Below are 6,892 nucleotides of genomic sequence, written 5' to 3'. Positions count from 1 at the left end.
GTGTGCTCAGTGCAGGTGTACTCAGTGTGCAGGGGAAGTGTGCTCAGTGCAGGTGTACTCAGTGTGCAGGGGAGGTGTGCTCAATGTGCAGTGCAGGTGTGCTCAGTGCAGGTGTGCTCAGTGTGCAGGGGAGGTGTGTGCTGACCTGCACAGTGGCAGGGAAAACTTCCATGGGATTCTTGGGCAGGAGGGAATGGCCTTGATTGTCAGTGCTTTGAGGTGACTACTGTGAGAAGCTACTTTTAGTAGCAATTTGCAGTATGAAATGCAGTGATTTTCAGAAAGCATGTGTAATTATTCTTTGCTCCTATTTCTCTTCAGAGAAAATTAAAGGTAAATACAATTACAACTAATGGATGTTCTTGTATCTAATTAAAAACTAACTTGAAGATTTACTGTGATTTAACCTGTCAGTTAAAAGTTTATATTACATTTGATTTAAAATTGTTTCTTAATTTAAATATTGTTGAACGGTGGCAAAGTTTATTTTTTGTGAAATCTAATCGAGTGAGCTCTATCACAGCTAGTCAGCATAATGAAAACCTGCTTACTAGAAAGAAAATGTTTGGGTTTTAAGCAAAGCGTAGAATTGTCAAACTTCTTGGAATAAAGATGTTATGTATTATCAAGCACTGATTTTTGCACTAAAAATAAGCAAAAATTTTATGTTCAGCACAGCTTGTAACTTATTCTGTGTAAGCTGGTGAAGGAATCACTAGTTTCTTTTGATCTTATTAAAAAAATCTTTGATCATTTTGCTTTGAAAGTGAAAATACAATTGAAAGGTTGAGGCTGCTTGAGGATACAGTATTAAGGCATTATATCTTTGCTGACATCCATACTGCATGCAGAGCTGACATGCCATGGGAATTGTTTGACTTTGTTCAGAGAATTACAAGTAGTGGGGTATTTTATGCATAAAAAAGAAGAGAGGAAACACTGCATTTCTTCTTGTAGGATTTCTATCCTGGAAAGTGCTTTCTGCTTTCCTGTGTTTTTAAACAAATATAAAAATAAATTAAATATATTTGTAGTCATGTGTTTCTCTCATTCTTAGTAAGTGTAAGAGTGTAAGGTAAATCTGACCATTCTACCTGTCCAAGCTTTAGCTGTTTTGGCCTTTATTGTAAAGTAACACTTTACAATAATGCCAAAGGATGCTGTGGACTGAGAAGTAAATGCCTGTTGCTTACTGATAGCTGGAAAACACATTTCATAAATAGCAAAAGGGAAATGTTTCTTTTTTTTTTCTTTTAACTTGGTAAATTATTTCTGTTATATTCAAATATAAATACAATTTAAGAATATATTCAGACTGCTAGTGAATAAGTTCACCTTAAGTGAAACAAACTGGATGTAATTTATAAATTAAAACACATCACAGACAGGGGGGAAAAAAGTAAGATCTGTGCACTTTGCTGCTGCCTCACTAAGAAAAATAGCCAGTAATTAGGATGTTGGTGTGTGAATTATTTCCCCTCTAAAAAATCTCATATATTTAGTTGTGTTTATACAACATATGACATGTGAATGACTGAATACTTTTAAAATTTATTGTTCAGTATTGCAGTTCCTGTGCCTCACACTTTGTTTGGTCTTAAACCAGCAGATGGCATTTGTTATTTCATTTAAGTGCAGGCTAACATAAATTTTGTAAATGTGGTGTAATTAACTTCAGTATGTAGAGAAATGCTGTTGTCTGAGCTGTACTTCAGATGCCTCTGCACTCATGCAAGTTCCTGTAACAGACCCTGCTCGCTTGGCCCAGTGTGTGAGGAGCACAGAGTGCCCCTCCAAATGCCCTCTCACACGCTGGGCAGCCCCTCGCCCTGTGGCCAGCAGCAGGCTCTCTATTGGCAGGGATTTAATGCCATTCTCCACTCCAGCTGCCGGGGGACAGTGCTTTAGTCGTCCCCCTGCTTTGTGGAATCTCTGAAGCTGAGCAGGGTGGTAGGAGTGGGGGAGCAGGATGCTCTCCAGGGTAGCCTGTAGTCTGTGGGGGAGGCCCTGGAATACAGGGTCTGCACAGTGGTGAGATCATCTCTACAGCACATGGCCAAATGTTTGGTACTTCAGACCATACTGTATGAAAACCACTACTGTGTTCTAGTTTGCACTTTGTACTCTTCCATTCCATGAAAAAGCACTATCCCTTCCAATGGAGTTACTTTGGATTTACTTTCTTTCTTATTTGGAAATTTTTTTTAATTGAACCTAAGTGTCATATAATCAAGGAACACTCTTGTTTTGAAGGAAAACAAAGGTATGAATTTAAAATATTTAGCTCAAGGTGGAGTCAGTTGGTTTTGTTCATTCTTTTCTCTAGGAAATGTGCTGGTCATTTAAAATGCAGATAGGCTTCCTGAAAGAGGTATTAAAATGGCTCTAGTTACTCTAATATTTAGTATTCTGGTCTTTTACTCTACAGTACAGACCTGATAGTAGAGTGTAGCTGCTAATATAGTGAATAATTTTTGCCTACAAGATTTTAGTTTAGGTGAACATTTTACTGCTGTCTCTTCTCCTCTCAGTTTCTCATATCAAAAATTATCTTTAAATGTGACTCCAAATCTCTCAGAGTTAGTAATAATTAGTTACGTGAGGCACTCTGACTCTGGGGTTTTCAAACCCAAGTGTGCCTCATATGGGGCAGTTCCTTGTAGTGCTCAGTGACTAAACCAAGAAAGAACAGACCAAAGCTGCAGATCGTAGGAGAAGTAGAGCTCCTCTCTCCAAGGCTTCCAGTAGCCAAGATCCTCTGCACAGCAGCTGCTCACCTGCAGGGCCTTTATGGTTTCTGTGTGAGCCGGGTCTTCAGCAGCATTGTTCTGGGAGAGCACCCAGAACTGGAGGTGACTTCTCCTTGAGCCCAGTCAGACATTGACCAAAATGTCCGTGTGGTTCTTCTAATTCATTTTATCTTACTCATTTTGGATCAATAACCTATTATTGCTCGTTACTAATCAACGGTAGTAATTAGTTTGATGTAAATTAAGTGGACCAAAACCTTTGTCTGCTGTTAGGTTTTTCAGAGAGACAAAATCCACTTATTTTCTCTTTTGCTGAAAAATAACAAGTTTTGTGCAAAACTTCTGATTGTGTGTCAAACTGCCTTAAATTGTGCTAGAAGGTAACTATGGAGGGATATTTGAGTAGCTTGTGATTTTGAAAAGGCATGGACCAAGCAAATTTTGCACGTACTTTCAGATTTCTTGTACTTATGTGAAAGCAGCTGTTTCAAAGATGGCTCTTGGCTAACCTTTGCTTTATTATGGAGCAATTGTGTAATTTGTATTCTCATTCTGAAAACATCGATCTTGTGGTCTGAACTGCCATGTTGGCAACCACCAGCGAGCACAGGACCTTGATGGAAGCTGCGTGAAAAGCACAGAGAAGGTGATGTGTTAGGAGAGAAATCTAGTTCTCTTTGACAAGTTGGACAGTTTTGTGGAAGATTTGGCTTTTATAATGAGACTTCTGTCCCCTTCTTGTCTGCACTAGATTTGGGACTATGACCACAAGGTATTTGATTTCAAAAAGGCCAGGTAATATGTTGGTAGAAATGAGGAACCTTGATCTGCTGCCATGGTATGTGCACATGGAAAATCACATCATCTTAGATGATGAATTTGTCAAATTTTGACAAGAAAACTGATGGGAAGAGTGAGAGCTCTTAGCTTGCATATGAAAAATCAGATGCCAAATTTGACGTTTTTCTTTTTTTTTCACCAGGTTCTTACTTATTTTTTTATTCATTTTGTATCATCGTGGTTAACAAGTAAATGATGCTGTTGGACCATGCAAGCTTAAATGTATGCTTCCTGAGGAGATCTGAAGGTATTAGGTGTGTGCTGCAGTTAGACTGGTGTACAGCAGATGCCAGTAGAGGCCTATTGAGTCAAAATAGAAATATGACCAGCGTTTCCATAGCAACAACTTCTTCCTGGCAGTGCTATTTATAGCAGTGCTGCAGCCCCAGCCTCGGCGCAGCTCTCGCAGGGACTCTCGAGGAGGGGTTAACCTTGTTAGTCAGAAATGGAGGTGTAAAGGTACACCAAGACTGGATGGGTTTGTTTTCTTGTGTTTTATTCAACAATGAAGTTACTGGTGGTGTTTATTTTGAAAAATCTCTGTTTCAAAATGGAGAGCCATCAGATCTGTAAGCTGTGAGCAAACACTGCTCCTCCTTCCCTGTGTTTAAGGAGAAGTGCAACCTCGTGGCATAGTGCTGGATGTATAGTGAAAACACATCTGCTTTTTCAAGAGCCTTTTTCTGCCTCTGTTTCTACCCATAATTCCTTCTGAAATATGCATGCCTGGCAGGATTCAAAATGGATTTTGTTCAATTACATAATTTCTGGTGAAAATGTTTGGGGGGGTTAAGTTACAAAATGGCTATCTGTATACTTTGTTTTACATCCTTTTCTCTCCAGGTTTATATAACAACTAGAAAAATACCACACCTATTGCCTCAGGCTTATAGCAAAGACAGTCTAGGTTCTTCAGTATATGTCACGTAACGAATTTGAGAGTCATTAAATGCTTATAAACTTTTGTATTTTCTAATTCAAAATTAGACAGATAAATTGTTTTCTTTTTATGAAATGTGTTGGCTGCATCTTTTGACTTAAAAATACCTTCTTTATTGATCAGTAAGATACCTGGAAAATTCAGCAAGATTCCCAAGCTCTTAAAAATGGAGGATCCCTCCCTAACACTTTGTATCAAGTAATTGCTCAGTCCTTTTGTAATAAATAATAAATACTTAAGTTGTATTTTCATCTTTCATTCTTGAAATAACTGATGCATAAAGGAAAAGATGTTTCATCCAGCCATCAATTTTTAAAGCAAATAAATAAACTTTCTCTAACCTCTAAAAAAAAAAGTTCTTCATTATTCATTTATAAGGTTTCTTTAAGTTCTTTTTTTCCACAGATTACAAACAAATATGCAGGAAATGTCACAAGATGTCTTTTTTAATGCAGATAAAGACCTCCTGTGAAATTAAGAAATATTTAAATTTAATATTATGTTTAATATTTAAAATAAGAAGATAGAATATTTTTATTTAGAGAAATAAAACATGAAACCAGGAAGATACTAAGTTTCAAGATTTGGAATTAAAACCTGAATTTTGGTTAGCTGTAGGTGATCTGAAATTTGTTAGCATCATAAATCCATTTTTCACAGTTCTGTCAAGGAATACAGTTAATTGTCTTAAGACTCCTGTTCTTGACTGCAAGATACTCAAGGTATTCAAGGTATTGCCCTTTGCTAAACACTAGAGAATGTCGTTGTTTGCACAGTCCTGCTTTGCTTGAGCACAGAAAAGTGCCCACGTTATCCTTTAGGGCCATGTTCCGTGTTTTCCCAGGAAAGTTGCACCATACAGTGACATGCTGTTACTCAACAGCTGGGTCCTGGGAGGAAAGGAGGGGGCTCGCTGTCCCAATCCTTCCTTTTTAAGGCTTGACTGGTAGGGCAGAATTGCTTCTTAGGAATTGAGAAATGATGTTTTAGCTGAGATGATGAAAAATAAATCGTCCACGTAGCTCCATGATTCCTGACTCTTTTTCAGCAAGGAGCTGGGAGGTCTGTGGCTGGGTTATAGTGCTCTCTGTTACCTGTTACAGGGCAGCAGACCCTGGCAGATGTGCACAAGGTTATGGGTTGGCCATCAGGAAAAGTGGCTTGGTTACCTTTATCAGCTTAGAGGATCACTATGTGAGCCCTTGTCTATGGCTATCATCATTATGTTGCTTTTTATTAAACTGTGGGAGAGCGGCTTAAAAGTTTTTACTGAAATAATATTTATCAAAATACTGGACCTTGAGCATGCAACGTTCAGGTTCATGGTTGAATCTCTTACCCACTGCTTGGAGTTTTTAATGTGTTTTAAAATATTGTGAAGACTCCATGGCTAGAATTTAGCAAAAACAAAATTTCTGCTGAAAGGATATTCTTAACATTTCAGTGTTAACTTTGGCTGCAAGAGTTGGAACTTTGCTATCTCTTGTAGAACAGAAATTTTAGATTCTAATTTAGACTCTGTTCTTCATATATAGCATATAAAATACTTACTGTGGATAAATTAATTGGAACACCAGAGTGTCAATAAGATGAAAGATTAAGTAAAAGGAAATAGGAAGTTCCACCTTTAAAAATCATGGACTTCATTTGAAGACGTTGAAGACCGTGTGGGATGTGGGTTTCCCATAAAATCAGTGTGTTAGTATTTTGTATTATCATTGAGCAATTTCCTAGATTAGGAAAGTGTATCACTACCTGTATGAATATAACCAGCACTTTCTTTTCAGGTTTTACATGTGCAGAATTTCTGTAACTGTGTTCGCTGGCAGTGGTTTGTAAAATTCTGGCAAATTCGTGCTTTCTTTTAGGAACTCTTCTAACAATTCCTTTTTGGTAACCTGTTTTCACTTAAACCAGTTCACTTCTGTAATCTCACAGGACGGGTATTTCTGATTCCAATTTTTGACACCTAATTCAAGTGTCCAGGTTAGTCATTTGGGGTGCATTTCAGAGCTCTGAATTTTGCTGGGAACATTTGCTCTGTGGCAGTTTCCACATCCCTCCATGGACTCTAGATGGCTGACAGCCTCTAACTTATGTCGTGTGAAGCAATGTGAATTTTGTAAATTGCTCTCTTAGATCAGGGAAACAAAATGTTTTAGTTGAAGAACTGTGCAAAAGATGACAGTAGTGTAAAGGCTCAGTACCATGGGAGAGGAGAGGGACAAGACGAGCACACCATCATACCAGGGGGCTTCGTTTACTGGAGAAAACAGACAAGGATAGAAAGAATATTAGTCTCTTGGAAGGATTTCCTGAGTGCCCAAAGATTTGCAGCGAGCTACAGGAAGAGCATGGCTGT

The 6,892-nt window shown here is 38.1% G+C and overlaps 1 protein-coding gene across 3 annotated transcripts in view; it reads left to right on the top strand.

Moving 5' to 3' along the window:
• The window catches only part of PRKACB (protein kinase cAMP-activated catalytic subunit beta), a 76,242-nt gene that overhangs the window by 33,807 nt on the left and 35,543 nt on the right, over positions 1-6,892 (top strand). The gene's annotated exons all lie outside the window — the stretch shown is intronic.

Source organism: Corapipo altera, unplaced genomic scaffold, assembly GCF_003945725.1.
Source record: "Corapipo altera isolate COAL_440 unplaced genomic scaffold, ASM394572v1 112, whole genome shotgun sequence".
NCBI lineage: Eukaryota > Metazoa > Chordata > Aves > Passeriformes > Pipridae > Corapipo > Corapipo altera.
Note: the sequence above shows the minus strand (reverse complement) of the source record. Positions and strands in the feature narration are given on the sequence as shown.